Source organism: Pipistrellus kuhlii, unplaced genomic scaffold (assembly GCF_014108245.1).
Source record: "Pipistrellus kuhlii isolate mPipKuh1 unplaced genomic scaffold, mPipKuh1.p scaffold_m20_p_1, whole genome shotgun sequence".
Classification (NCBI taxonomy): Eukaryota; Metazoa; Chordata; class Mammalia; order Chiroptera; family Vespertilionidae; genus Pipistrellus; species Pipistrellus kuhlii.
The window spans coordinates 150778820-150805419 of NW_023425404.1; the positions used below are offsets into that span (position 1 = coordinate 150778820).

The window sequence follows — 26600 nt, forward strand, 5'->3', positions numbered from 1 at the left end:
TGTTTTGTTAAATGATTATAAATCAGGTTCTCTCTTTTATTTCTCCTTTAGGATCAAAATTTATTAGCAATCCAGACGATTTATGTGGGCTGGGCTTCCCCTGTAAGCGTTTCACATCTTTAGTTAGTGTCTTTGCCCATCTCTACAAATTAAGAGAACTGCTGCTAAAAGCTTATAAAAGAAACAATCTTGTCAATTAATTTTGATGGAGCCATAGTGATAAAACATTAGTGCTAGGCAGGAATTGGAAACCCTTTATTGTTACCTATAGGGAAATTGAAACCCAGAGAAATGAGTGATTGCCCAAGTTGCCTGGCTGACGAATGGCAGAAAGCGGGCTAGAACCCAAGCTTTAGCTCTTAAGCCACAGCTCTGCCCACCATGGCAGCCTAGCTTTCTTTTCTGCATGTACCCTCCTTTTATTTTTTACATACTTCAAGTTAAACACATACTTGGTTAGCCAAAGATTTTTGTTTTAATCACACCTTCTCTAGGAAATCACATTTTTTTCTGGCCAAGGGTTTTGTGACCTAATTTAATTTTAGAAAAAATACAAAGAACAAAAAGCAGTGCTATACCTCAGGAGCTTATATGAATGCCATTGCCTTGAAAACAATGGCCAAAGCCTCACATAAATCCTATGAAGGGAAAAGTAGGTTCCCCAAATCACCCAGCTTTGTCACTGATAGAGCAAAGATTCTGGCAGCTGCTAGCCTGGAGACTTTGAAACTTCTTTGAGGCTGGAAGGAGCCTTGATGATTATCTATAAGGAAACAGAGCACCAGAAAAAGCAAGTTAGGATTGGAACCCACACCTTCCAACTCTTAACCAACTAATTGTTTATTACAAAATACATTGAGGGATGGAGATGAGACTTTCGATTTAAGACAAGCAAGGGCAAATGAGGAAGTCATATCCAGAGTCAGGACACATTGGCAATGATAATCACCATTGTTCCCTACTTATGTTACAGGCACGGTTCTAACTGCTTTCCTTGGATGGAGTATTTCTCTCACTAGACTATGAGTCAGCCTCACCAGGTTAGGCCCCAGCAACAAACCCCAAAGGCTCAGTGGCTTACAACAGAGAGTTATTTCTCATGTATTGTACAATGGCTGAGGCTCTGCTCCACATGGCTTCTTTGTTGCAGGATCTGGCTTGAAAACCCAACTTGAGATAGATCAATCTTGAAACAGGAGGAAAAGGGTACAATGGCCCTGAAGGCCTCTGCTCACCTCCATTACCACTTCCACTCAAATTCCATAGGATAAAGCAAGTCATATGGCCAAACCTGATGCCAATGAAAGGAACACAGCAGTGGGAATATACTGGTATATATTTAAACATGACAGGCAACAAAATATTTGAAATAATATTGCAATCTACCACACTGGGAATCTCCACAATACATTACACTTTTTTTTAATCTTTACAAAAAAAAAAAAAACAAAAACAAAAACACACACACACACACAAAAAAACCCACAAACAAACAAAAAACAACTAAGGTACAAACATCATCTGATGTCCAAAGTTGTATCATTAAGAGACAGAGCTGGTATTTGAATCCAAGCAGTATGGCTCAAGACCCCACACTTAATTAATCAACTATTATATAATCAATAAGTTACTTTTCATACTATGCTGCCTTTATTCTGATAACCCTCTGACACAATTCACCTCTGAGAGAGAACATCTGTGAGCATGCCATGATATAAAGCAGTAGGCAAAGAGTGGTTACCAAGATAAACCAGAAATAGATGATTGGCCTGCTCTCAGAAGCCTAGTCAGATGATGTATATCTGATATACATGGAATAAACTGATAAATCCTAAATACATATGCACCTACCATTAGAATGCTGTGGGGAAGTAATAGATATCTTTTGAGAAAGGAGGCCTAGACCAGTGTGGGAGGGGTTGGGAATGGAATGAAGACGTTCAGATGGAAGGGAAGGAGAGGAATGCAGGAAGACAGGGCCTGAGGGCAGGAGGTGGTGCAGCAGGGCATTAGTTCAAAGCATGCACACACTCAGCAGGGGCCTATGAAGAGCTTAGGCCTGTAGCAGGGAAACATACACTGACAAGAGTAACAAGGGCCTTTGTCATTCTAGTTTAAATGGGTGTTCCAAAACTGGGTCACACTGCCTATAGTGACTAGGAATGAATATTTTTATAACTCCTGTAATTACCTTTGAATAGCACTATTATACTACATTGTGTATAATAAACATGAAAAGTATTAAATGGATTAACATTACCTTCTAAAATATATCAAACATTTTAAGATCCTGTTTTGATTTTTCTTCATATTTCAAAAGTACACCTGCAGCTTCAAAAAATGAAAGCATATTTCATGTCTTTCAACATCCAACATCCCCACAGCAAAACACAGTGCACTCACAATATACTGGCTTGGGCTGGGAATATTGTTTTTATTCACTTATTCATTCAACCTACAAATATTAAAGAGCACCTACTATAAACAAGACATTATTCTAGGTGTTTGTTGAGGGTGCAGAAATGAACAAGGGACACACATTCTGCCTGCATGCATTGTGCTGAGTGTGCAAGAGAAGAAGTGAGAACCAAAGAGCTAAACTGCACATTTATAAAGGAAGTGAACCATCATTATTGAGCTGACTAGGATAATTGTTCTTCTGCAAAACGGGGGAGTCATTGAAGGGCTTCTGCACAGAAGACATGATGAGAACTACTCTTTGGGGGGGCGGGTAACTGGACAGTATTGCACATGTGTGTGTGTATGGGGGGGGCGTGAACTATTATAGAAAGGGATTTGAGTAGAAGAAGCAGCATCCAGATGTCCAACAGATGGAAAGCAGTCCTGAACCGAGGTAGTCAGAGGAATGGAAAGCATGGACAAGATGGGAAAGATTCCCACGCGGTGGAATAGGAGAGGAGTTCCTGATTATGGGGCTGGGGGACCAAGACAGAAGAATCAAATTTCTTGTAGTTAGCAGCCTACTCTCTGGCAGTCAGTGACAGACCACATGATGGTGGTCCCACAAGATTATAATAGACCTGAAAAATTCTTCTCATCTAGTGATGTCATACCTATCTTAACATGCTAATGAGCCACATTGCTCACGTGTTTGTCGTGATGCTGGTATAAGCATACCTACTGCTCTGCCAGTCATATAAAAGCATAGCACATACAATTGTGTACAGTTCATCATACTCGATAATGATTACAAATGACTATTACTGATTTATGTACTTGCTCTACTATACCTTTTATCATTATTTTAGTGTGCTCTTTCTACTTAAATAAAAATAGTTTGCTGGGTTATGCTGGGAACAGCCTCATATATGTTGTGTTTACCACATGTCTTGATAGCTTCGTTTTCTCTTATAATTGATTTAATCTCTTGTTGTTTCATACAGTAACATGCTGTACAGGCTGGTAGCCTAGGAACAGTAAGCTAGACCAAATAGCCTAGATGTGCAGTAGGCTATCCCATCTAGATCTATGTAAGTACAATCTGGTGTTCAAACAAAAATGAAATCTCCTAACAATGCATTTCTCAGAGCACATCCCCGTCATTAGCGAGCCCATGGCTATAATTTAGTTTAAGAACTGGAACTCTCCCTGCCCGTCACACGAGGCCACTACCCCACCCTGTGGCGGGCCCCATTCTCCTGTGCCAAGGAGGCCCGAGTGCAGTCACAGTCACAGTCTCAGGGAACCACCCTGCCCATCTGAGCAGCACCTTTTTTGTGAACTGGGGCGTATTTTATGGTTCCACTGAGATACCAGTTGGTCAGCCTAATTACCATCACAGGCTGCTCACTGCCCTTCCAGTTTACTTACCCTGGTAATCCTGACCAAATGTCCTGGACTGGAAGCTACTACGATGGAAACACAGCTCAGGAGTCAAGGCCCAGGGTCAATTTGGGCCTCCACCTCTCACTATCTGTGTGTTTGGGGAAAGTCCCTTTTCCTTTTTGAGTCTCTCTCTCTCAATCTCTCTCTCTCTCTCTCTCTCTCTCTCTCTCTCTCTCTCTCTCTCTCTCTCTCTCTCTCTCTCTCTCTCTCATTTGCAAATCAGAGATAATCAGATCAAACAACAGGGAAATGGCATATGCAGAAGGAATCACTATATAAATAGCCTCTGTTCTCCATGCTGACACCACCCAAACAGTGCCCAGCTGGAGGACTGGAGGAAATCTGGGCCCCCTGCCCCAGAGGATGCTCAGGTCTCAAGCCACAGAATGCTCCTAAGGGAAACCCTATCACCTGACCCATTAATGAGACTGACTACCTTGAACTCATGTAAAACCTATCTTACCTTTTCTTTTGTTTCCCAAGTGCAGCCATATTGAGTCATTTTTCACTCAAGAAAAAGTGTCACATTCACAGTTCTGCCCCTTCTCTTTTTGATGTTAATTTCAGCATTGCCTATGCAGAATACAGGTTTTTCATCCCAAACAAGCCCCACTTAGAACAGAATGGAGGCAGCTCTGACTCACAGTGTAATACCAAGCATGTTAATAGCTGTGCCATTTCCCCATGAACAAAACCTGGCAACAAAGCCAACTACAGTTCTTTCCTAATAATTTTCTGCGCGAGTACCTGAAAATTGGCTTTCAAAAACCCATGCTGCAAAAAACCTTTGCCAGCCAGCCTTTGAGAAGAATTTTGATATTATCAGAAGAAAGCCTGATGCAAACTGTTCTGTGCGTTAAGTCACCTGGGCTCTGCTTCTTATTCTGAGTCAATCCCTTTGAAATAGGAGCACATCCCGGTGAGCAAAGACCTGCCTTTTTATGAACATTCACTTCTCACACTGTCTCACAAGTGGGCATTTTCTTTCCTTTTTCTTCTGTGTACTACCTGGCCTAAGGAGCCACCGAAAATGCCAGAGCAGTCGAGCGAGTAATCGGCATTTGCTCTGGGCTCTGCCACATTTTCTAACCAGAAGGAAGGTCGAGGGGAGGGAGTGGGGGTCCCTCTCTTTGCATGTGGCTTTGTGCGGCAGGCCTGCCAAGCATTGCTCTCCTGGCCCTTAAACCTGTGCCAGACTGTTAATGTCTTAATGCTTATTGGAGTGTCAGGGAGTGCTGGCAGATGTCAGGGGGAATGGGAGGCTGTCAATAAGGAAATTACTTACATTCACAGGGTGATTGCCAGCGTCTGTCAGGTAGTGTTGCAGAGGATGTCAAGAAAGAAGGAAGGAGGGGGAAGGGGGAGGCGGGAGACAGCATTGAGGGAGGGTCCTTGTTTTATATATATATATATATGCAGATTGTTTAGAGGTATTTTATTTTCCTTTTATTTCAGATGCAGCAATCACAGGTCAAGCAATACACAAAAAGTGGTTTGCTATGTTGGGAGATTTCACACCTAAGAGCTTGCATGACTGGGGCCCTTTGTTTCTGACAGGCGACAGAGAATTCAAATGTTTTTCCTTAGAAGGCAGGAGGAGTCAGGTCCCTGGTCCTCAGGAAACGCATATTTTATTCAGCAATTACTTACTGCCTGCTCTGCGAGACACGGTCAACAACCCAGAGGCTGCATAGGAAAGATTGTAAGCACATTCTTTAAATTCTAGAGAGGAAAAAAGGCACCCTCTTCGCTCTGTGGTTTTGAGATTAAGGCTGTGAGCTAAATAGAGTCCCACCCTTGTCACTAACAGCACCTGCGTGCCTTCTCTGCCTGTGTACAGAGGGGACCTGAGAACGGAGCTTCCGGGGAAAGAGGCTTGAAGGTAATCTTGCCTTTAAAAGCTTCTCTCCATCCTGGATTTGCCATGGTGATTCTATTTATTGCCTCCTTAAGCCTGCAAAGCTCTACTCCTGTCTCGTTTCTTTACTGGCCTTTACACCCCTAACCCTCCCTCCAGTGCGTGTACTCTGAGTGCGCTGGGAAGAGGCGGTGGCAAAAACACTGTCCTTAGTCAATACTCAGGCACAATGGTCTAATTACAAGGGGAGGGGCGGGGGGGAATGCACATGAAGCTACAAACCTTACCTTTGTTAGGAAAGATCAACCCTGGAAACATGAGACACCCCCAGTGTTTAGCCCTGCTGATGAGAAAAACACCATCTCACTTAAAGGGAACATGGCATTTCCATCCGTGGACGATGGTGGCTTTTTAGGGCTGTCTACACTCAGGGTCCCATATCTCCCATGGTAACCTAGCTCCCTTTCACATTTTAGAATTCCTCCCAGCAGGAACAGAAGAGAGGAAGTTAGGCCACATTCGCTAGTTGCTTTTTGGACTACTTCAGAAAAAGCAAATATTTTACTGATGGAAACTCCAGGACTAAAGGTGCGCAGAAGTAACAGGAAGCAAGGAGAGGGAACGTTCCCCCAGAGTACCTGAGAAAAGTGAACTGAAAGATGCCTCGGTAAGGATTGACTACATGGGGACAGGACGGGCTGGGTTACCTGAGGGGAAAGCTGAAGTCCAGACTTAGCCTGGAAAAGCGATGGGCCAGGATGATTCCCCAAGAGGGCCCTCTCCCCACTGCCCTTCCTGTCCTACCCAGTTCCTCCCGCCCCCAGAGGAAGCAGCGTGAAGCCTGGATTCCAGATGAGAATGTGCTGTCCCCATCAGCACAGCCCCAGGCGCTCCTCGCCCCCCTGCCAGCCTGGTTGTGTACTCACGGAGTTCCAGGGCACATTCCTCCATGGAGTTCAGCACCAGGCACTGTGGGGCTCCGAGGCTTTTCAAGTGTCCTCTGACCCTTTGAAGTGCTCTCCCCAAGGAGGCATAAGCAAACTTCTGTCTGAGAAATGTGGCATTACTTGACCCCACTCCTGGAGACTCTTCCAGGGACACCTGACATTTCAGGAGAAGAGTAAATACATTTCTACCAACTTAACGCACAGCTTTCCTTCTTCTTCTGGCTCCGTGATACATATTATTCGCTTGGAAGCATCTTTCCTCAGTAGCAAGCACTGCAAGATTCTTGCCCCTCTCGCCCATAGCCCTTACACACCCAAGGGAAGTCAATCTAACCCTTTCTTTTCTATGCTGCAATATTAAACTCTGGGCAAAAGAGCATTTCAATCAATCAGTCAATCAATCAGTCCAGGACTATGCTGAAAGGGATATTTAAAAACACAGAAAAACATGCTATCAGCAGATATAAGCAATATCATGGCAATATCCTAGGGGTATCAGAAAAAAAGCATTAATGATGTATTAGGTTTCCTGTATGCATTTATTTTCCCATTTGGCTACTTACTGCTCATTTTACGGAAGAACTCTGTTGTGTAAATATTCTAATCCAAAAAAGAAATCCATAGCATTTTAAAAATATTTTCTTTTTCTTCCCCATCCTTTTTACATTTGTGGTGGTTATTATTCTAAATCTTTGCTTCTTTTTTATCTTGTTATCTAACTGGAGACTGGATAAGGAGTAGTAAGAAAAATAAGAATGACAAGACCAATAATTCTCATTAATTAAGTACTTACTGAGAGCTGGAATAACCTTTGCATTGCCTAACACTTGAGGACAATTCATTACCCCCACTTCACAGGTGAGGACTGAGGTTTAGAAATGTTAAACAACTCCAGACCTCTTGTTCTGTAATCCCAACTCAAAGGTCATTTTCTCAGGCACTGCCCACAACTAGGACAGATACCTCTTTAAATGTTCTTACAATCTTATAACATATATCTTCCTTTCATTCGTAGTATGAGAATTTGTAATTTTACAGTTATTTATGAAATTAAATGATTAAAGCATTTCTCCCACAATACTCTGAGTCCCAGGATAGCAGAAACCACATGCATTTTTGCTATTACTGATTCTGATATGTAGGAGGATTATAATACATATTGAGTGAATGAATGAATATTGGAATGATTTAAGGAATAAATGAGTCCTTATCTGTTTAACTGCCTAATTTGGGAGTTTTCATTTAGGCAGCAGGATTGCTTTTAAATGAGGTCCTATCCACAATGCTGTATACTATGCAGCATTGATCTGTGCTGGTTGGACTGCCTGGGTTTGAACCCAATGCCACCATGCTTTAACTGTGTGACCTCACTTAAGTTACTTGACCTCTCTGTGTCTCAGTTTCCTCATTTGAAAAATGGAGATGATAGAACTCATCCCATATAGTTATGAAGATTCCATGAATATGTAACCTCTCAGAACAGTACACTTAGAAAGTTTTGCATACATATTGATATTATCAGATATTCAGGAATTTATTATAGCATCACAGGAAAATAAAACATTCCAGGCTAATTTCACTCGAAGACTGCTGTCTTATAATAGTTCTTACTCACTGACTGAACCCCCTGTTCTGGTGGTCCTTCGTGGAAGATCCTAAAGGTGTGAATCTTAAAGAAGCGGCCCAAGGATTTTCATTCTTATATAGAAAATACCCAACATGAGTCCATCATGAGATTTTTACTAATATTTCACTTAACAAGTTCAGAAAGAATATTTAGTGAAGATAAATTATTTTAAAATTTTGAATATATATTATAAATATTATTTTAAAATATGTAATACCCTCCTATTCAACTCACATCCTCTACAATAGTTCCCCCTCCCCCCCACAATCCCTCCCCCCTTCCAAAATGCCTGATGCATTAGATTCGTGAACTGGTGTGGGGGATCCCTCAGGCCAGCCTGTACCCTCTTGCAGTCTGGGACCCCTTGGGGGATGTCCGCCTGCTAACTTAGGCCCGATATTCACAAGGATTGGGCCTAAGTTGGCAGTCAGATATCCCTCTGGGCTCTTGCAGTCTGGGACCCCTTGCTTCTTACTGATCACCTGCAGCGGAGGTGGGAGAGGCTCCTGCCACCACTGCTGTGCTTGCCAGCCGTGAGCCCAGCTTCTGGCTGAGCAGCGCTCTCCTTGTGGGAGCGCACTGACCACCAGGGGGCAGCTCTTGCGTTGAGCATCTGCCCCCTGGTGGTCAGTGTGCCTCATAGCCAGAGGTCATTCTGCTGTTTGGTCGATTTGCATATAAGGCTTTTTATTATATAAGATTGTCATTTGTTAATAAAATTATATAAGTTTCAGGTATAATTGTGGGATGAGGCAGAATGACTATGACCAGACCCAGAGTTCCACAGCCCCAGATTTCATCACAGCCCTGCCACCTGTTAGCTGTCTGCCTTGCATAAGTTTGTTAACTGCTCCTTGTCGTGTTTCCTTAGCTAGGAAATAAAGATGACATTAATTATATTGTGATGGTTAAGCAAGATGAAGTTCTAAAGACCCTGGTAAATCATAAATGCTTAGTAAAATTTAGTTTTTTGTTTTATTTAAAAAAACTAAATTTTACTTCCTCCCTTCTTATTTTCTTTTTTATAACCATTTCAACCAAGGCTTGACCAATATTCTGCTATCATTTTGCGCTTTCTCTGATCCAACCTGCCCAAGACCAGAGTCATCAAGTGGCCTTTTTCCTTCTTATTTTCCATGTGCTCTCAAGGCTCAATGTAATAAAAACAGATAGTAGAAAAATGAAGCATTCAATCAAAACACCTGAATGGGAATTTGTCTCCAGTTTTGTTTCTGACTTTATTTTGAGCAACTTATTGAACCTATCTAGGTTTCCTTTAGCTCATGAAGCATATCCTGGAATAATTTACTTTTTTCTTCCTCTACCCTTCCTCTGTATACCTGTGTCATAGCAATAACAGTAATACTATTTTCAACTTACACTTTCCAAAGTCTTTGATATGTATTGTATTATTTAGTGGCCATATCAAAATTCTGAGGTATTGCAATTAGGCACTATCTCTCTATTTCCAGATAAGGAAATTGGGGTAAGAGGGGATATATGACTTGGTAAGTTACAAAAACCCTGGCTGGCACACAGATGTATTTTACTGTGGTCTGTCAGACTTCTATGATACACTTACTATATGCATTACACTGGCGAAATGCTGCTGATGCAGCAAGGTCTCATACTCTTTTTGTGACAGAACACACACAAGAGGAAAGTGACAACAAAGTGTTAGATGCTAAGAGCCAAATGAGTAACACAAAATTCCTTTCCCTCTTACTGATTTGTCTGTGAAAAAAGAATCCCTTCTTTTTCTGAGATGGAATTCTCCTATCATTGTGTCAGCCCATCTCCTGGGGATCCCACGGAGAGTCAATAGCAGAAAGAGACTAATTTTACTTTGACAACATTATTTCAGTTTTATGTAAGCAATAGCCTCAGGATGACTGTCTTTCAACAACAGTTTGTTTGGACTTTAAACAGGTCATGTTTAAATGTATGCTAAAACTCTGAATTCCTGTAAGGACAGGAAACTATCTTGGTAAGTTTTCTTCTGAGTTGTTTCCCCAAGTCCATGGGATAGTTCTGCATGCACGAGAAGTATGCAGAGTTTCAGTTTCACTTTTTGTGAAACCAAGAAGGAATAGGATTGACCCTGAAACTCCACAACAAGAATAAGGACTGTGAAAATATCTGGAATATTTTCTATTATTAAAAAATACGTTTAACCAGGAGTTTTGATAAGGTGTTTAAGGAATATCTGAATTTTTGAATATGTCATATATCCACAGACTTCAAGCACCAAAAAAAATAAAAAGGAGTCTTAGAAAAGACTTCCTTCCTCTTTCTCCCTCTCACTGTCTGCCACCTGCCTAGTTCCCATTTCCTCCCCCAACAGCTAACCACTTATCATCCCTTGTTTATCTGCCCCCAAATTGTTATGTAAAAAATAATACAGTACAAATATATGTTCATTTTCTTTCCCTTTTATGTATGTTACAGAATATACTACATAATAATTTGTACCTGTTTTCATTAATAACATATGAGCATTCCATGGCACTATAGTTTCCTTAGTAATTTTTACTATACTTGCAAAGTGTTTGATTCTGTGAATGTATCCAAACTTAGGACAATTAACACTGGCCAGGTAGCTCAGTTGACTAGAGTGTGGTTCTGATGCATCAGGGTTTAGGGTTTGATCCCTAGTCAGGACACCTACAAGAGTCAACCAATGAATGCATGGATAGGTAGAACAACTAATCATTGTTTCTCTCTCTCTCTCTCTCTCTCTCTCTCTCTCTCTCTCTCTCTCTCTCTCATCAATAAATTAAAAATTAAAAAAAATCTTAGGACAGTTAGTTGAGTCTACTTGTTTTCCTGAGGAAATGAATAACTTTGTCCATGTCTTATTTTATGTCACGAGTGGAGTGTATCTGTAGAATGATTTTCTTTAGCTGATATTGCTGGATCAATAGGTACATGTATTTGTAATCCCCCACAAAGGATTTTTACTAATCTGGTGAGCTATGAAAAAGATCTCAATATAGTTTTTATTTGCCTTTTTGTTAATGAGTCAGATTAAGCATCTTTCATCCATGTAAAAGACTTTTCAGATACAAATGATGTGATCATATCCTTTGCTAATTTTCTTTTAGGCTGTTGATGATTTCCACTTAGTGGAAGTACAATAAATAACTTTATATTCTCTGTTTCCTAAGTTTGCTATGGGATAGGCTTTTTTTTTTTTTTTTTTTTTTTTTTTTTTTTTTTTTAAAGATGTCCATTCCTTTTTTATTTTTTGAATTTGAAACTATGAACAGTTAGTTTTGGCAGGCCCTAACAAATCATACATCTTTTTATTCTGTTTTAAAAATTTGGCCAAAGTTGAATTGAACAAATAAAAGCTTAAATATACCCAAAGTCCTTCTCTTTCTATTGCACTCCTCCACCTGGTTGAACTTTGCTCAATTAGTATATTTGAAAGAAACAATTATAGCTAAAAGATGGCAGTCTTTCTTCCTCTGTTAAGTAATGTTAGAATCTTTTCACCAGTCTTTACTATAAGAACTGGAAGAACTGGAAATGTGAATGGAATTTTAAAAAAGAATTGTCTGAAACCAAATTAATCTAACACTATAGCAAACTTATTGTTTGCACTTTCTCCTCCCTCAGAAGTTTGAAATGATTCTTTTTCTGTCATTTTGCAGCTTTCAGAAATTTGGAAAATAGTGGCATGTTCTCATTAAATGTGCTATAAAATTCACCTATTGGCTTCATTATACACATTTAGAAAAAGTGAAAAGGTTTTGTATGAAATGAAGATGCCTATCTGTTGAAAATTCTGCATGTAGTACTGAGCAGTAATTACAAATCAGGTATTCTACTGAACACTGCAGATACGTAGTAGTGAAGAAGGAAGGTGTGCCCCTTGCCTTCTCACACTTTTGAGTTGTAAACCAGTCACTCTTTATCCTGATTACCTGGGAAGGCTAAACAACAATATCCATGCCTGGGCCCCAGGCCAAAAATTCAAGGGTGCAACTCAGTAATAAATATTTCTAAAACTCCCCAGAAGATTCTAAGTGAAGCCAGAGTGGAAAACCACTGGTTGGTCTAGCCATACCCCAGAGAGAGCGACAAAACCACAAAATATTTTGAAGAGGAAGTGGTCATGGAAATTTTTATGTGATGTAATATGAACCTCACAGCATCCACTCTGAAGGATTCTTGCCACAGTGTTTAACTGAAAAGCAGCAAGGCCTTAACCTGCATTCCAAGGTACAGATAACGTAGAGGACAGAGCAACAAGTGAAAAGGCACCTTGAGGGAACATATCAGACAAATCCAGAAAGTGGTACTTTCTCCAGGACAAGTGGCCTGGTTTCTTCAAAAAAGGCAATGCTGTGAAAAGGTCTGGGAGTGAAGAGGGGACTAATAGAGACTGAAGGAGAACAAAGAAGCAACAAATATAATTCATCAACTGGATTGCATTCTGATTCAAAACATCCTTTGGAATCATTTTTGAAGACAATCTAGAAAATTGAAATACTTAAATATATACTAGAAATTAAATGTTAAGTTAGTCTTGTTGACTTTTCTTAGGATCTTAGGTATATACATATGTACAAGAATGTCCTTACTTTTAGTAACTGAATGCTAAAGTATTTAAGGGTGGCAGCAACTTTCAAATGGTTCTTCAACACTCAAATCACACATATCATTTAGAAAAGCAAATACAGTCATATTTTTTTAAAGAAGTTTAGAAGAGGCTGAGGTATTAAGGATTAAAGAGGCTGCTGAGTAGTGATGATTATTTAATAGACCTCCATTTATTGGGTGAATTCTGTGTTGTAGGTACTGTGCTAATGACTTTATAGCATGGTATTATTTCTATTTTAAAATATGCATCATTGTTTTAATTTCACAAGTGAAAAAAAGGAAGCCTGCAATGATTAAACACCTGCAACCTCACATTGAATCAAGATTTGAACTGAGTTCTTCCTGTTTCCGTTGTGGGTGATCTTGATCATGACAACAGAGTTGCTCCGCCCCCAAACTGTGCCATGACCACATATGTGGTCATGGAAAGCACATAAGCTTTGGATTTATTTCAATTACAGCACCTACTATAGTGCAAATTGACCTGCTGTTTATATGTCTGCTCTGTGTCCTCTTTGTCATGGGAAGACTACAGAGTCAGGCCCACCTGGATCCAAATCTTGGCTCTCTCATTTATTAGGGGTTTGTTCTTGGACAATTTTTTAAAACTCAGCTTCAATTTCCTCCTCTATAAAGATGGAGATAACATTTGTACTTTATAGGATTGTTATACAGATTAAATAAATATATGTACATAAAAAAGCACTTAGCACAGTCCCTGGCATACAGTAAATGCTCAATCTATTAGTCACCCACCACCACCTTTTCTTAAAATAAATTTGGATTGCCAGGAATGATTCTTGCTTATATAGAAAACCGTCTGATGCTCAAAGTGATTGCCAATGCTTAGTCCTTCAATCACTTTCATTACTATCAACTTAGCACTAGGGACCATTGCTTTGAATCCCTAACACCTACAACAGGAGAACTCAACTAGTGTTCAAAAATGTGTTTTGTAGTATTAATTATCATAGGGTAGTCATTATGAGTCATTATTAAGGTTGTGACAGGTATTAAACATCCCCTATAGAAACTTAAATTTAATATGATTTCAATGGATTTCTAAAATGCAGGCAGAAACAATCATTTGCAATATATTTTGGGACTATGAAAGTTTATTCCAGGTAAATATACGAGAAAAGTAATAGAGATGGGAAAACATAGACACCCCCCCCCCAGAATAAGTTATCTCAATTGCATTATTATATATGTAAAAGCAAAAATATGAGATAAGATTGGAAAGTTAGTTGAGAACCTCATTTTCTTCAATAGAGCAAACCACTATCAGTCTTGAATCAAGTGAGCAATTCAAATTCCAGAGATATCACATATCAAAAATAGTCTATCCTAGTAGTATGTTGTATAATCATTTGTATGTGTTTTGGTGATAAAGAAGAGGATACCAACCAAGTGGGTTGTTGTTTCTTTAATCTTTGAATGCAATGGGACCAGAAATGGCAAGGGAAGGGAAGGAGAATTTGGAAAGTAGAATATAAGAGGATATAGCTGCTGATTGAATGGAGGCAACAAGCTTCAATAAAGAAGTCAAAAGGACCCTGAGAATAAAAGTAACATGATCAGAAATTAGAAGGTCATAAGGGGGAGCTGTTCTGGGGGAGGTGAGAAATTTCCTGATGGAAACGGTGAGTTTGGTAGACCTTTTAATTAGTAACACTACAACCCACTCTTGGAGGCCAGCTATCATAAAGCTGAAGGCTTGAAACTATGTGATAAATTTCTCCTCAACTTAGGTAGCAGAGCACCTAATATCTTATGAGACAATACATGGGTCCAGAAATTTCACTTGAAATTCATAAAAACAGACTGGCTCAGAATAGCTCTAGCCTAAAGCTTGAGTGTCCCATGACCAACAGGATCTATAACTCCATCTGCTCTATGGACAGGTTGGTGGAAAAAAAAAAAAGAGAGAAATAATTCAGGGAAGTGAGTTTAGGGAGCTACTTAGTAGATCAAAAGGTAGCAAGATTTTCACTCATTTATTTATTCAGTATATATTAAGCACCAAGTATTGTTGTGGGCATAGAAGTTATATATAAGGTCTTTGCTCATGTGTACTTTTTATTCTAATTATACTATTAGCATTTTTATTCCAAATATAATTCTAATAGTAATTATGTAAATGGGTAAATAAGATAATTTTAGAGAATGATAAGATCTCCTTTAATGCCTCTTCATTCTGAGAAATGACCTAGAATTAACCAGTCCTGGGAATGTTCACATCTGATTCCTTGTCCTTCATGTCTTACTTTAAGAGAAACCTTCTCTGCCTGCTCCAAGCAGAGCCCCACAGCCATTCTCTATCCCAGTAATTATCACTCCTTAATGATTGGTTGTTTATTTTTCCCTAGTTTAGTGTCTGTCTTGCCCACCTGGATGGGCAAGAACCTTGTCTATTTTGTTCTCATTGGTTCCCAATGCCATTTCTAGGGCCTGGCCCACAGCAATATCTCAGAAAATATCTGTGTGATTAGGGTGATCAACCACTTCAGTGTGCCTGGAACTGAGGGTTTGCCCAAGACATGGGGCTTTCAGTGCTAAAACCAGGGAAGTCCTGGGCAAATTGGAATGTTTGGTCACCCTCTATGGAACGCACAGCCATTGGATAAGAAAGTAATCTCATACATGGACCTTCCATCATCATAGTTAAATCTCATGTCCCACTAACCAAACCCAGAGCAGGTATCACTATGCCATGGCACAGTTAGTGTCAGCTACTGCCTCGAATATAGGCCAAGCCTGAGGGAAACCTGAAAGCAGATCCCTAGGGACTCCTGTAGGCATCATCCTCACTCTAGTGAGGCAGATATTGAACTGCATGAAAAGAACATGCCTATAATCATAAAATCAGTGGGTTTGGGACAGGTCTATCACTTCTGGTTTTCCTCAACCCACTTGGCTCATTTCTAGGGTATCCAGATGGAACTGGTCTAAAAATTAACAATTAAAATAGTCTTAATACAAAGTAGCATTTGACAGCTAGAAGGCAACCCTGAAATCATGTAATTTCCACACCAAATTTTACACTGGAGGAAACTAAGAATCTGGGATGTTAATTTCTCCAATGGAGAGCCACCTTTATTTGTTATAGGACCCTCTTCATTTGTTTCTCCACTGACCAGAGTCCCTTTGCAAAACTGGCCAACTGCTCTTTTTCTGGTCCCCTCCATTGTTTGCTCTGAGCAGGCTGTCCTGTTTTGCATTTCCTCCTTCATTTGTGTGCTCTTGAACAAGTTCTGCCAGCTTTTTTGCATATTACTTATTTCAATATACTGGTTGTTTCTCCCGAAAAGAACTATTGTTTAAGAGATTTAGACATTCCTTCTTCCTTGAAGGTAGGCTAATTTTCACCCTGAGATTTGAAGTGAAAAATTTTCACCATCTGTGTAGTTTGTCGATCTTAAATGAAGGAGGGAAAGAAGGAAAAAAGGAAGGGAGGGAGGAAGGAAGGAAGGAAGGAAGAAAGGAAGAAATGGAAGAAGGAAGGAAGGGAAGAAGGACGGAAGGAAAAGTAAGAAAAAAATATAAAAAATTTAAAAATTTGTGAAGCTTAATAGGCACCTTACTTGTCAGAGAATATGTTCCTGAAGTTTGTGTCATTGTGATATACTTTAAAAGATTGGTTCTGAAAATAGATATGTTTTTTTCCTCACTGATCAAAAGACACAGAAATAAAGTCACATTCATTTTTATTTTGTTGTATGTTCTGAATCAAAAAATGGTATGTGCCTGCCATTAGCCTTAATGTGACACCAGGGGTAAGGCAACAAGAATTGCATCTATTTAGAGATATTTTCATATCAGTATGTCCTAGTGTAACTAATTTTGGGAAAGTGTACAGCTTGTTGTTAGTATTTTGGAAGTTAGAAAGTTTTTATTCATGATTGCCTTTTGTAATAGTTGGTCATAGAAATTTAAAAAGAGGTGTTTTTTTTTTTTTTTATGAGTTCTTAATAACAAAAAACAGAACAATCAACACATGCACACAGAAAGAAACAAAAACAGAACCTAAAGATGAATATTTTGTTTAGCTGGGGAATTTTATACAGAGTGAAAGATTTTATTTTACCCTTTGTTGTGAATTTCATTCCAGGAGAGATGTTAAATCCATACCTCTGTAGAAAAGACCTTGGTTTTCCTTAGGCCTATTTCCTTAAGTACATTTTCTTAGGGCAAAAAATTTTAAACTAATTGAGCCAATAATCTGGGCCAGAAAATTTCTCTTCTCTTCCAAACTCTACTTCTGTAAGCCACAGCCACATCCTTTCACACAGTCACTCATCCAAACACTTCTTAAAACACACATCTTGAATCTCTCAACAGACCTAAAGTAAATGGACCATTCCTCTTGTGGGGACATTTTATCCATTTATACAACCTCCATTTGCCTTTATTTCTTGACCATTCTTCAGAGACAGCTAATTAGAGACAATTATGTGAATAATTGTAGATTCTAAAATTATCACCAGTTAATTCCAGGCCCTAGAAACACTAATCATATGCTAGTGGTGCTGGTCTGTGGGAGATTTGACTTTAAAGCAGGCTTCAGTCAAGATTCAAAGCTCTTTTGTGTGTTTATTCACAATGCACATCACTGTCTGAGAGGGGGTACACACAATCACATCAAAAAACAAGAGATCCTGCCCAAACCGGTTTGGTTCAGTGGATAGAGCGTTAGTCTGGACTGCAAAGTCCCAGGTTCAATTCCGGTCAAGGGCATGTACATTGGTTGCGGGCACATCCCCAGTGGGAGTTGTGCAGGAGGCAGCTGGTCAATGTTTCTAGCTCTCTATCCCTCTCTTTTCCTCTCTGTAAAAAATCAATAAAAATATATATATTTTTAAAAAATCAAGAGATCCTGATTTTAATAAACTATGGAAGATACATAATATTCTTCAGTAAACTTTCCACATATTATCATTTTGTACAGTGATACCAAATAAAATTCTCTGTACTTTAGATTGACAATTATATTTTATAAATGTGACTAATCAGTGAGCAGAAAAAGGTCAAACAATAACTTTGCCATTATATATTGCCTTAAAAGGTAAGCCTTAAATATAGTTTAAGGCTCTATGGAAATATCCAATTTTGATTATAAAATTCTTTTGAGTATTTTTAAAGAAATTTACAAAATATATAAGTCAAAACACCTGTGTACCTATCAGGCACAAATGGTACTAATGAACATTTTGTCACGTCTGCTTTATGTCTTTCTTTATGGAAGAGATTAAACACTACACATGAAGTTGATGTTCCCATTGTCTTCCATCCCAGTCTCTTCCACCTGTTCCCAGGGATAGCCATTTTCTCTAATTTGCTAGAGAAATACAGTTAAACTTCATGATTTGCTCCATTTGTTTTTGTGCAGAAAGTGTATTTAGCATTATGTTTTCACATAGTAATATCTAGCTAAGTATATTTTACAGAAATTCTGGTTTTACTATGGAAATAATGATTTTCATGTGTTAAAATGAATCTTTGGACATTTTACAGAATTAACCTTCCCAGAATCATCTAGAAAGCACAACAATGCTCTAATATTTTTAAATGATAGCATTTTATGAACATAAATTATTTTATTATATGAAGTACCTTAGGGATGTTTTCATGATGACAATAGTAAATGCTTACTGGATAAGTTCTTTGATCAACATAATTTCTTTTTTTAATTTAATATATTTTATTGATTATTTTACAAAGAGGAAGAGAGAGGGATAGAGAGTTAGAAACATCGATGAGAGAGAATCATCGACCAGCTGCCTCTTGCACCACCCCCTCTGAGGATGTGCCCGCAACCAAGGTACATGCCCTTGACCGGAATCGAACCTGGGACCTTTCAGTCCACAGGCCAACACTCTATCCACTGAGCCAAACCAGTCTTGGCCAATATAATTTCTTCAATACACTTTATGAAGTCTGATTAATAGTCCAGATCATGCTACTTTACTGATAAAGCAACAGTTTACTAATTTACTATCTTAAATGTTACATAAGACAAATGATATTAACAATATTTACAAAATTCTAATAAAAGGCTTTAGTATCATCTAGACTCTAGAGAATACTTTATCATTTTATCAAGAAGTGTTTAATAGAGAATATTTGTCACCAATATTTGAGAACAAATTGTGCTTCTATGATGTCAGAGTAGCTTCATAGACTTCACCGCTGCAGGAATAATTAGAAAGTATGTAAAATCATATAGTGTTTGAAGTCTTGGGCTTATCATGAAGGCTCTTTGACTCCTGTAACTTTGCTATTTTCTTATTGGATGGCTGTGGAGAGAGATCATTTCATCTCCCTAGGATTCAATTTCCTCATTTCAAAAATACCTTTTTAAAAAACTGTCTTGGCATAGGGATGGGGAAAAATGAAAAGAGATGATCATCAATCTCTCTCCCAGCTCTAAAATTTTATTATTATATTATTCATTTCATTTCTTCTCCCTTCCCACTCAATGTTCTAGGACATAGATTGGTAATTAGTCAAAACTGATATTTTCATAGAGCCTTAAATTAGCAAGACAATCAGACTTAATATTAAAGGTAATAAGAATTTGAAACAAAAAACCTTTTCTTAATTCATTATAAAATCAATTCATTTATAAGAACCAGACAAAAACTGTTTGAAAGAGACATTAGAAATATATTTGTACTTACTATTAACTATAAATATTTTATAGAATGAAGAACATTCTAAATATACTCTCATTAAACATAGTTGAATTTCTACTCAAAACAATGATATATGTATTTTATCAAAATGATGCACAGTTTAGGTTATGAAATATATTTTGTCAGTGCAGAAATAATTATATAATTGATGAGGATGGTGAGACTGTCTCATGACCCTATGGTTAGGCAAAGGTTAGGCAAAGTTATATTTAATTTCTCAATATCAGTATCCCTCTGAAGGATATTACAGATAATTACTTTGTAAGAATATATGAGTTGACAAATTAGTGAAACAATAACGCTTTTACAGGGGAAATAATAAATTGCCTTTTAATAGTTCTTATCTGCTGTAATAAAAACATGGTCATTTTTACATCTTCTTATGGGACTTTGAAACCAACTCTATCTGCTGTGGAATTTTCCAGGCAGCCATTGCATTCTTCTGTACAACCTTAAGGTCTGGGAGATAAAAAGTGACAGTGATTAGGGATCACAGGGAGGTGTGGAAGAGACTTCCTAAAGTTACCTTTTCTCGTCAATACCCTTCTCTTTAGGAGTATTTTCTTAGCAAATTTAAATGAATAACAATCTATGATACTCTTAGTGATCCCAGGAAAGGAAAAGATATGCCTCTGTAATGACCACTGTTATAACTGACTGATCTTCACAGACCCAGTGTTCTCCCTATGAGACCATGGATGTGGAAGAACACTGTAAACCAGGCGTCTTCAAACTTTTTAAAGTGGGGGCCAGATCACGGTCCTTCAGAGAGCTGGAGGGCCCGACTATATGAACTACTAATTCCTACTGTAACACCTCGGCTGCGCTCACTGCCCAAAAAACCTGGTGGGCCGGATCAGACTCCTCTGCGGGCCGCATGTGGCCCGCGGGCCGTAGTTTGAAGACGCCTGCATAACAAATGTTGGGAATTATTATTGAGATGACCATTCCAAGGCTGACCCGAGCATGTATTTCATCACAAAAAACAAAAAAAACAAAAAAAAAATTCCTTCTAAGTGGCGGATTCATTTTGTAGTTTGAAGGGATTGATATGACTGAGCAGGGACCGAGGACCTTGACTATCTAAATCTTCGTGTCTGTCCATCATCCTTCTCTCAGGTTCCAGGAAAGTGCATGTACAGAGCAATGCCAAATACACATACACTTTTTATTACTATGAAATTTCAATCTGGCCCCTACTGAGCTAGGTTGGTCCAGGAACAGAATTCCTCTTACTCAGGCTGGAAGCAGGAAGAGGGCATGAAACCAAAACATGCCACCCAGTCTCCTTCCCTCTTTCACTCTAGGCTCTCAGATGGTAAGGAAAGGGAAGTCAAGGAAAAGTGCATGCAAAAGCAAGGGGAAAGTAAGGGGTTTTTTCTATGGTCTGCCCTCGGTGAAGAGGGGGCGGGATGAGAGTGGAATGGTTATATTTTCTTCCTCTTCCTATAAGTCTGTTTTCTATGCAATAGCCATTGCTCTTTTCTTTAAACTGAACTAGAGGCCCAATGTATGAATTGTTTCACAGACATTGATGGGGACACACCTTCTGGATCCTTCCAGATTATGTCCTTGAGGTTCTGAACCTTGGCTTGGCACAGACGGCAGTGGTGTGATGATTATGCTCAGTGGCACACTGGGCACCGTGGTGATGCAGGCCTGAGCCGCTGCTTGTTCTGCCCAGGTCCCCTCGGTGCTCCCCACCTGCCACCAGCCTGACCCAGTGCTCCCACACACAACCCTATTGTGCCACTGCACACATATCTACTAGTTTTAACAACAATATCTTAGACAAGTAAATTGAATCCAGTTAATGGTTGAGGATATTTTTTTCAGGCATTATTTCATAATCCTTACCCAGTTTATAGAGTGGGAAGATGGGAACTTGGAATCAGAGAGATATGCTTTTAATCCATGGCTTCTTCAGCTGAATGGCCTTGGCAAGTTACTTACCTTCTGTTTTTAAATATATTTTATTGATTTTTTACGGAGAAGAAAGGAGAGGGATAGAGAGTTAGAAACATCAAATGAGAGAGAGACATCAATCAGCTGCCTCCTGCACACCTCCTATGGGGATGTACCCACAACCACGGTACATGCCCTTGACTGGAATTGAACCGGGGACCTTTAAGTCTGCAGGCCGATGCTCTATCCACTGAGCCAAACCAGTCTTGGCAAGTTACTTACCTTCTTAAGCCTCATCCCTTCATCTCAGAAATGGAGAGAATTGTACTTATACCTCATGGGTTTGATGATGATAGCAGGTCATACACATAAAAAAAACCATAACACCAATATGGTGAAATACTCAACCGGGAGTAAAAAGGAGTGGACAACAGCAACATGTCAACATGGATGGTTCATCAAAATCAAAAGCTAGATGGAAACCAGTGAGCGGCAGAATTGGATGAATTGCACAGTAAGATTTGCGTAAATACACTCATGGGCACTTACATAGAACAATATCATCATTGCTCATGAAAGGTAGATTGAAAAACACACTGGTTACTGTGTATGAGAGTAAGAACCGTTGGGATGGTGAAAACTGGGACTCTAAATAAGAGGGAGACTGGAATAAACTGAAGTATTGGAATGGATCAGTCCTGATGCTTGCTGTTATTGTGTGCACCTGAGGTTCAAGAGGAAAGCAAAACAATGTTTAGTACAAAGGCTACTATTTAGCAGAAGCTCAATATAGGAGGCTATTTTTGTTACTAGAGTAAAGCCCTACTTAACAGGCTTTTGTTTGCATCAACTTGACTAGTATTATTGAGCTTACCAACCTTTACAAAGATAAGAATTGAGTTAATGGAGTCAAAAGATCAGAATGAAACTATTAAAACTATAGAAGTAGAGAATGTAAAGAATATCTTTTCACAATAGAGAATAATTGATACATACTCATATCATTTCATGAAAGAATAATTGAATATTCATATTATTGAGCACTTACCATGTGCTAGGCATTACTGAATTCAGCCAACATATATTTAATTAAGTGCTTATAATGAGTGAGACACTGCTATAGACATTGAAAATACAGAAGGAAAACAACTGCCTGTTATTAAGCTTATATCCTAGTGAGGAGTGGGGGCAGTAATAAGTAACATAATTACGTTTAATGGTGGTAAATCCTATAGAGGAAACAAAACAGGGAAGGAAGATATGGAGTGGGGGTTAGGGAAGGCTTCTCTAAATGGCAGGGTTCCAAACTATTTCATGTAGTATCTCTCTTATTCTTCTCAGCACCCTGTGGAAGAAGTTACCTGTATAAACCACAATTGTTGTCTTCAGATGAGTAGAGTGGGGCCAGAGTCTTGCGGTGCCTTTTATAAGGTTTGATGGCTGACCAAGCGCTAGAGATGGGACTAGGGTTTGGGCCATCTAGCTTTAGAACTTCCCCTTATATATCACCTCTCATATATGGAGCTGGAAGGGGCCCTAGGGATCCACCAGAAATGTGTTTTGATAACGAATTGCACATCCTATGTAATAAAACCCTAATATACAAATCGACTGAACAACGGAATGACCAGTAGCTATGATGTGCACTGACCACCAGGGGAAGACACTCAACACTGGAGCATCTGCCCCCCTCCTCCTTCCCTTCTCACCCCCCCAGAGGGAGGCAACAGGCAGTGGATGGCGGTGTTTGAGGGGGTGGGGCCAACCAGTGGATGGCGCCAGGCCGCCAGCCAAAGATGCCTACCTGTATGAAAAGTATGGTCACTGATGCATGCAGTGTCCTGATTGCAAGAGGGATGTCCAACTGCCAGTTTAGGCCCGACATCCTCTGAGGGGTCCCGGGTTGTGACTGGACACAGGCCAGGCTGAGGGACCTCCTCTCCCCCCTTCCTCCAGCGCATGAATTTCATGCACAGGGCCTGAAGTATTATAATAGTATCCATTTTATACTTTGAGAAATTAAAATAAACATTTTTTTTTGTTTGTTTGATGGGAAAAAACTTTAGAAAATAAAGTCGGGCAGAATCTTTTGGATTGGTGGGTGGATCCAGTGGTTTCAAAGGATATGTCAAATATTTTCTATTAAGAAGTCCTGATTTAGTCCAACCCTCTTAATTTATTGCTATAGGACCAGAAACTTCAAGATTGCAAATGACTTGTCTAACTTTCTATGACTTGATTGTTACAGAATCAGGATGGAAAACCGAGCGTGAAAGACTAACCAGCCACAACCATTGGGCTGGGCTGCCCACGTCTCTGTGCTTTTCTGCATGAGTGGCCCCAGCTAATCTCTTCTGGCTTTTCGGTTTCTCCTTTAAGCTGCAGAGAGGCTGGGATAAGTGAGAGCGAATTACTGAGTCAGGGACACCCATTTGCAGAAGAGAAGGAGGGACTATAATTAGAGGAAGAGAAGTGAGAGGAGGTGCCAATGAAGAAAATGAAGATAGAAATCAGCTACGAACAGGCAAAGTGAATTGCAGGATGACTTTTTTTTCCACTGCAGGGAGGAGGGAGGGGGAGAAGATGGTGCAGGGACAAAAAAGGCTTCTGTAGCTCAGTAAGCTTAATTATGGCCCTACAAGACAGGCGTGAATAATGTTGCTTTATATATGGGAAAACTGAAGTTCATAAAAGCTACTTCACTTATTCAAGGATACATAGCTGGCAAGATAGTCTCCTGCTGTGTGTGTGTGTTTCTTCCTTTTAGTCTTTTTCTACACTTTTTGCTTCCATTGTTTCTTCCCTCCAACCTCCTTTTATTTATACAAGGTGAGGAGATGAGGCATTTACCTTTCAAAAATAGTTATCAAGTCTACAATGATATAGTGTATGGTTACCATGACAACAGCCTGACCTCCCCTTTTTTTGCCTCCAGACTACTATTTCACAACACAGGTTCCCATCCTTTGTGGAACTTGTGGTAGCCGCAATTTCACATTTTTGTTCGGGGAACCATTTACTCGAGGCTTGCCCTCCGCTGGTCCGTAAGCTTCACCATGGCACGGACCAGCCTACCTTTGCCCGAAGTGTGCCCCCAGCGTTTTGCACCAAGCCTGGCACTCAGGCGCTCTGTCAAGACTTGCTGAGCGAAGGCTCTTGTCATTGCTCTCAGCTCCCTCCTGAAAGTTACCTGGACAGTAAGTAAGCCTTAGCTCATCATTATGTTACTAGATACTGTATGACGAGTCTGGCCGGTATTTACAGTAGCACGCAGGTAAACGAGTGCACACACACACACACACACACACACACACGCACACACACACGCAGGAACGCACCGGCAGCCCCAGGCAGGTGCGCTCAGGAGGAATCGCTCCCGCTCGGAGCGGGCAGACCCAGCGCGGGCACACACCGCTGCGTGGGCCCCGCGGCGTGGGAGGGCGCCCGGGTGACCGCACCGCGGGAGCCCGGTCCCCGGAGGAGGCGCGTGGGCAGGTCCCGGCCCCCAAGGCGGCCGCGGCGTGGGCGGCGAGCCGCGCTGTGATTGGTCCGCGTCTGCCCGGGGTGGGCGGGGCGCGGACGGGAGGCGGGCGCTCGGAGCTGGGGGGCGTGCGCGCCGCGGGCCGCGGCTTCAGTATAAACAAGGAGCCCGGCCGGCGGTGCGGGATTTCCCTCCGCTTCCCGCGCGCTCCGGCTCCCCGTCCTCCGGTGGTATTGGTGGGCGCGCGGCAGACAGCCGGGAAGGCGAGGGCCAGGGGTCCGTCTGCAGGTAGGTGCTCCCGGGCCGGGCTCCTCTTCTGGGAGGACGGAGGGGGCGGCGGGAGCGCGATGGGCTGCGCTGCGCTCCCCCGGGCGCCCTGAAAGCTGCGTGCCGGCCGGCCCGGCTCTCCCTCTGCGCCCGGAGCTGTCCGGGGCGCCCTGGGTGGTGAGAAAGCCCGGGGCAAGCGAGCTCCCACCGGCTCCACGGGCCCCGCCAAAACCAGGGACCGGGGAACCCCCCTGGTCCCGCCGCCATGGGCGCCTGGGGCTGCCCCGGGCGCGGACCTAGTGCCAACAGGTGCGGGGCCCAGCCCCCAGGGCCCGGGCACTGGCGGGCTTGGGTTTTGCTTTGCTTCTCTCACCCCGATCCCGCAGCCGGGCCTTCTGATGAGAGATCTTGGCACTAGTTTTTGAGGATTGGTCCGAGTTCTAGTCTCGTTCCATCCTTTCTTCGTCCCCTCTTTCTGTGCACTGTTAAGCTCTTCCTTTCTACTTAATTGGCTAGTTTGGGGGTGTATTTGTGTGGTGGAGGGTAGAGGGGAACTTGTTTATTTTTAATGCTAGAGCCCATAATTAATAACCTAGGGTCTGATTTGGGAAGGGACAGGGGAACAGTCAAGTCCTGTGCTCCCTGCCAATGGGGTGACATTCCTTTATCCTACCCCGGTTTGTTCACCTGGCGAACTTGGGGACACCTTGCTCTTGCCTGAGCTCAGGTGAGTCCTGGCCGGACAGTAATAACCTGAACTGGTGGTGGTGGTGGGGGGGGAGGGTTACCTGGATGCTTTCTGGGCAGCTCCTCTTTCTAGGGCAACGGTGGGTGGGGACACCTTTGGTGCTGTCTGTGCAAGAGGAAAGAGCAGAACCGGGGAGAAGGGGGCACCCAGGGGCTGAGCGTGTGCCCATCTGTGTACCCCTTGAGTGTTGCTTCGCACCTTACTCCAACCCAGTGGGCACAGTTCAAGCCAAAGCAGTGTGTGGAGGGTGGCACACGTGTGGTACATAGCAGGGGAGATCTCTAAGGGAGCGACTTTCTCTGGGGAAGGTAGGTAGGTGTTTAGGTCTGTCACCGCCTATTCACTTGGTGGCTGCAGTGTGTGTGGATGCACTGACATGTGCGTAGGTGTTTTTTTGGGCTGAACACATCGCCGAGGAATCTTTCCCAAGCGGCGCCATGTGACGTCGGGGAGGAACTGCTGCTGTGCGTAGATCTATATTTAGTCCTGGATGATTTCTAGTGACCCTTGGGAAGGTCTCTGAACAGGGTACGTTAAAAAAAGGGGAAGAATCCAGGGAGCAGGGTTGTTTTTTTTTGTTTGTTTGTTTTTTTCCTTCTTCAGTAATCTCTGGTACAG

The 26600-nt window shown here is 41.1% G+C and overlaps 1 protein-coding gene across 2 annotated transcripts in view; it reads left to right on the forward strand.

The window, feature by feature from the left end:
• RASGEF1B (RasGEF domain family member 1B) overlaps window positions 1–26600 on the forward strand; it is a 504962-nt gene that overhangs the window by 448468 nt on the left and 29894 nt on the right. Inside the window, exon 1 of one of the 2 annotated variants that reach the window (XM_036412544.2) lies at window positions 25102–25255. The exons of the other annotated variant lie outside the window; for it this stretch is intronic. The gene's annotated coding sequence lies outside the window, so the exon portion shown is untranslated. Of the gene's footprint in view, window positions 1–25101; window positions 25256–26600 lie in introns of those variants that run through there. 2 annotated transcript variants of the gene reach the window in all.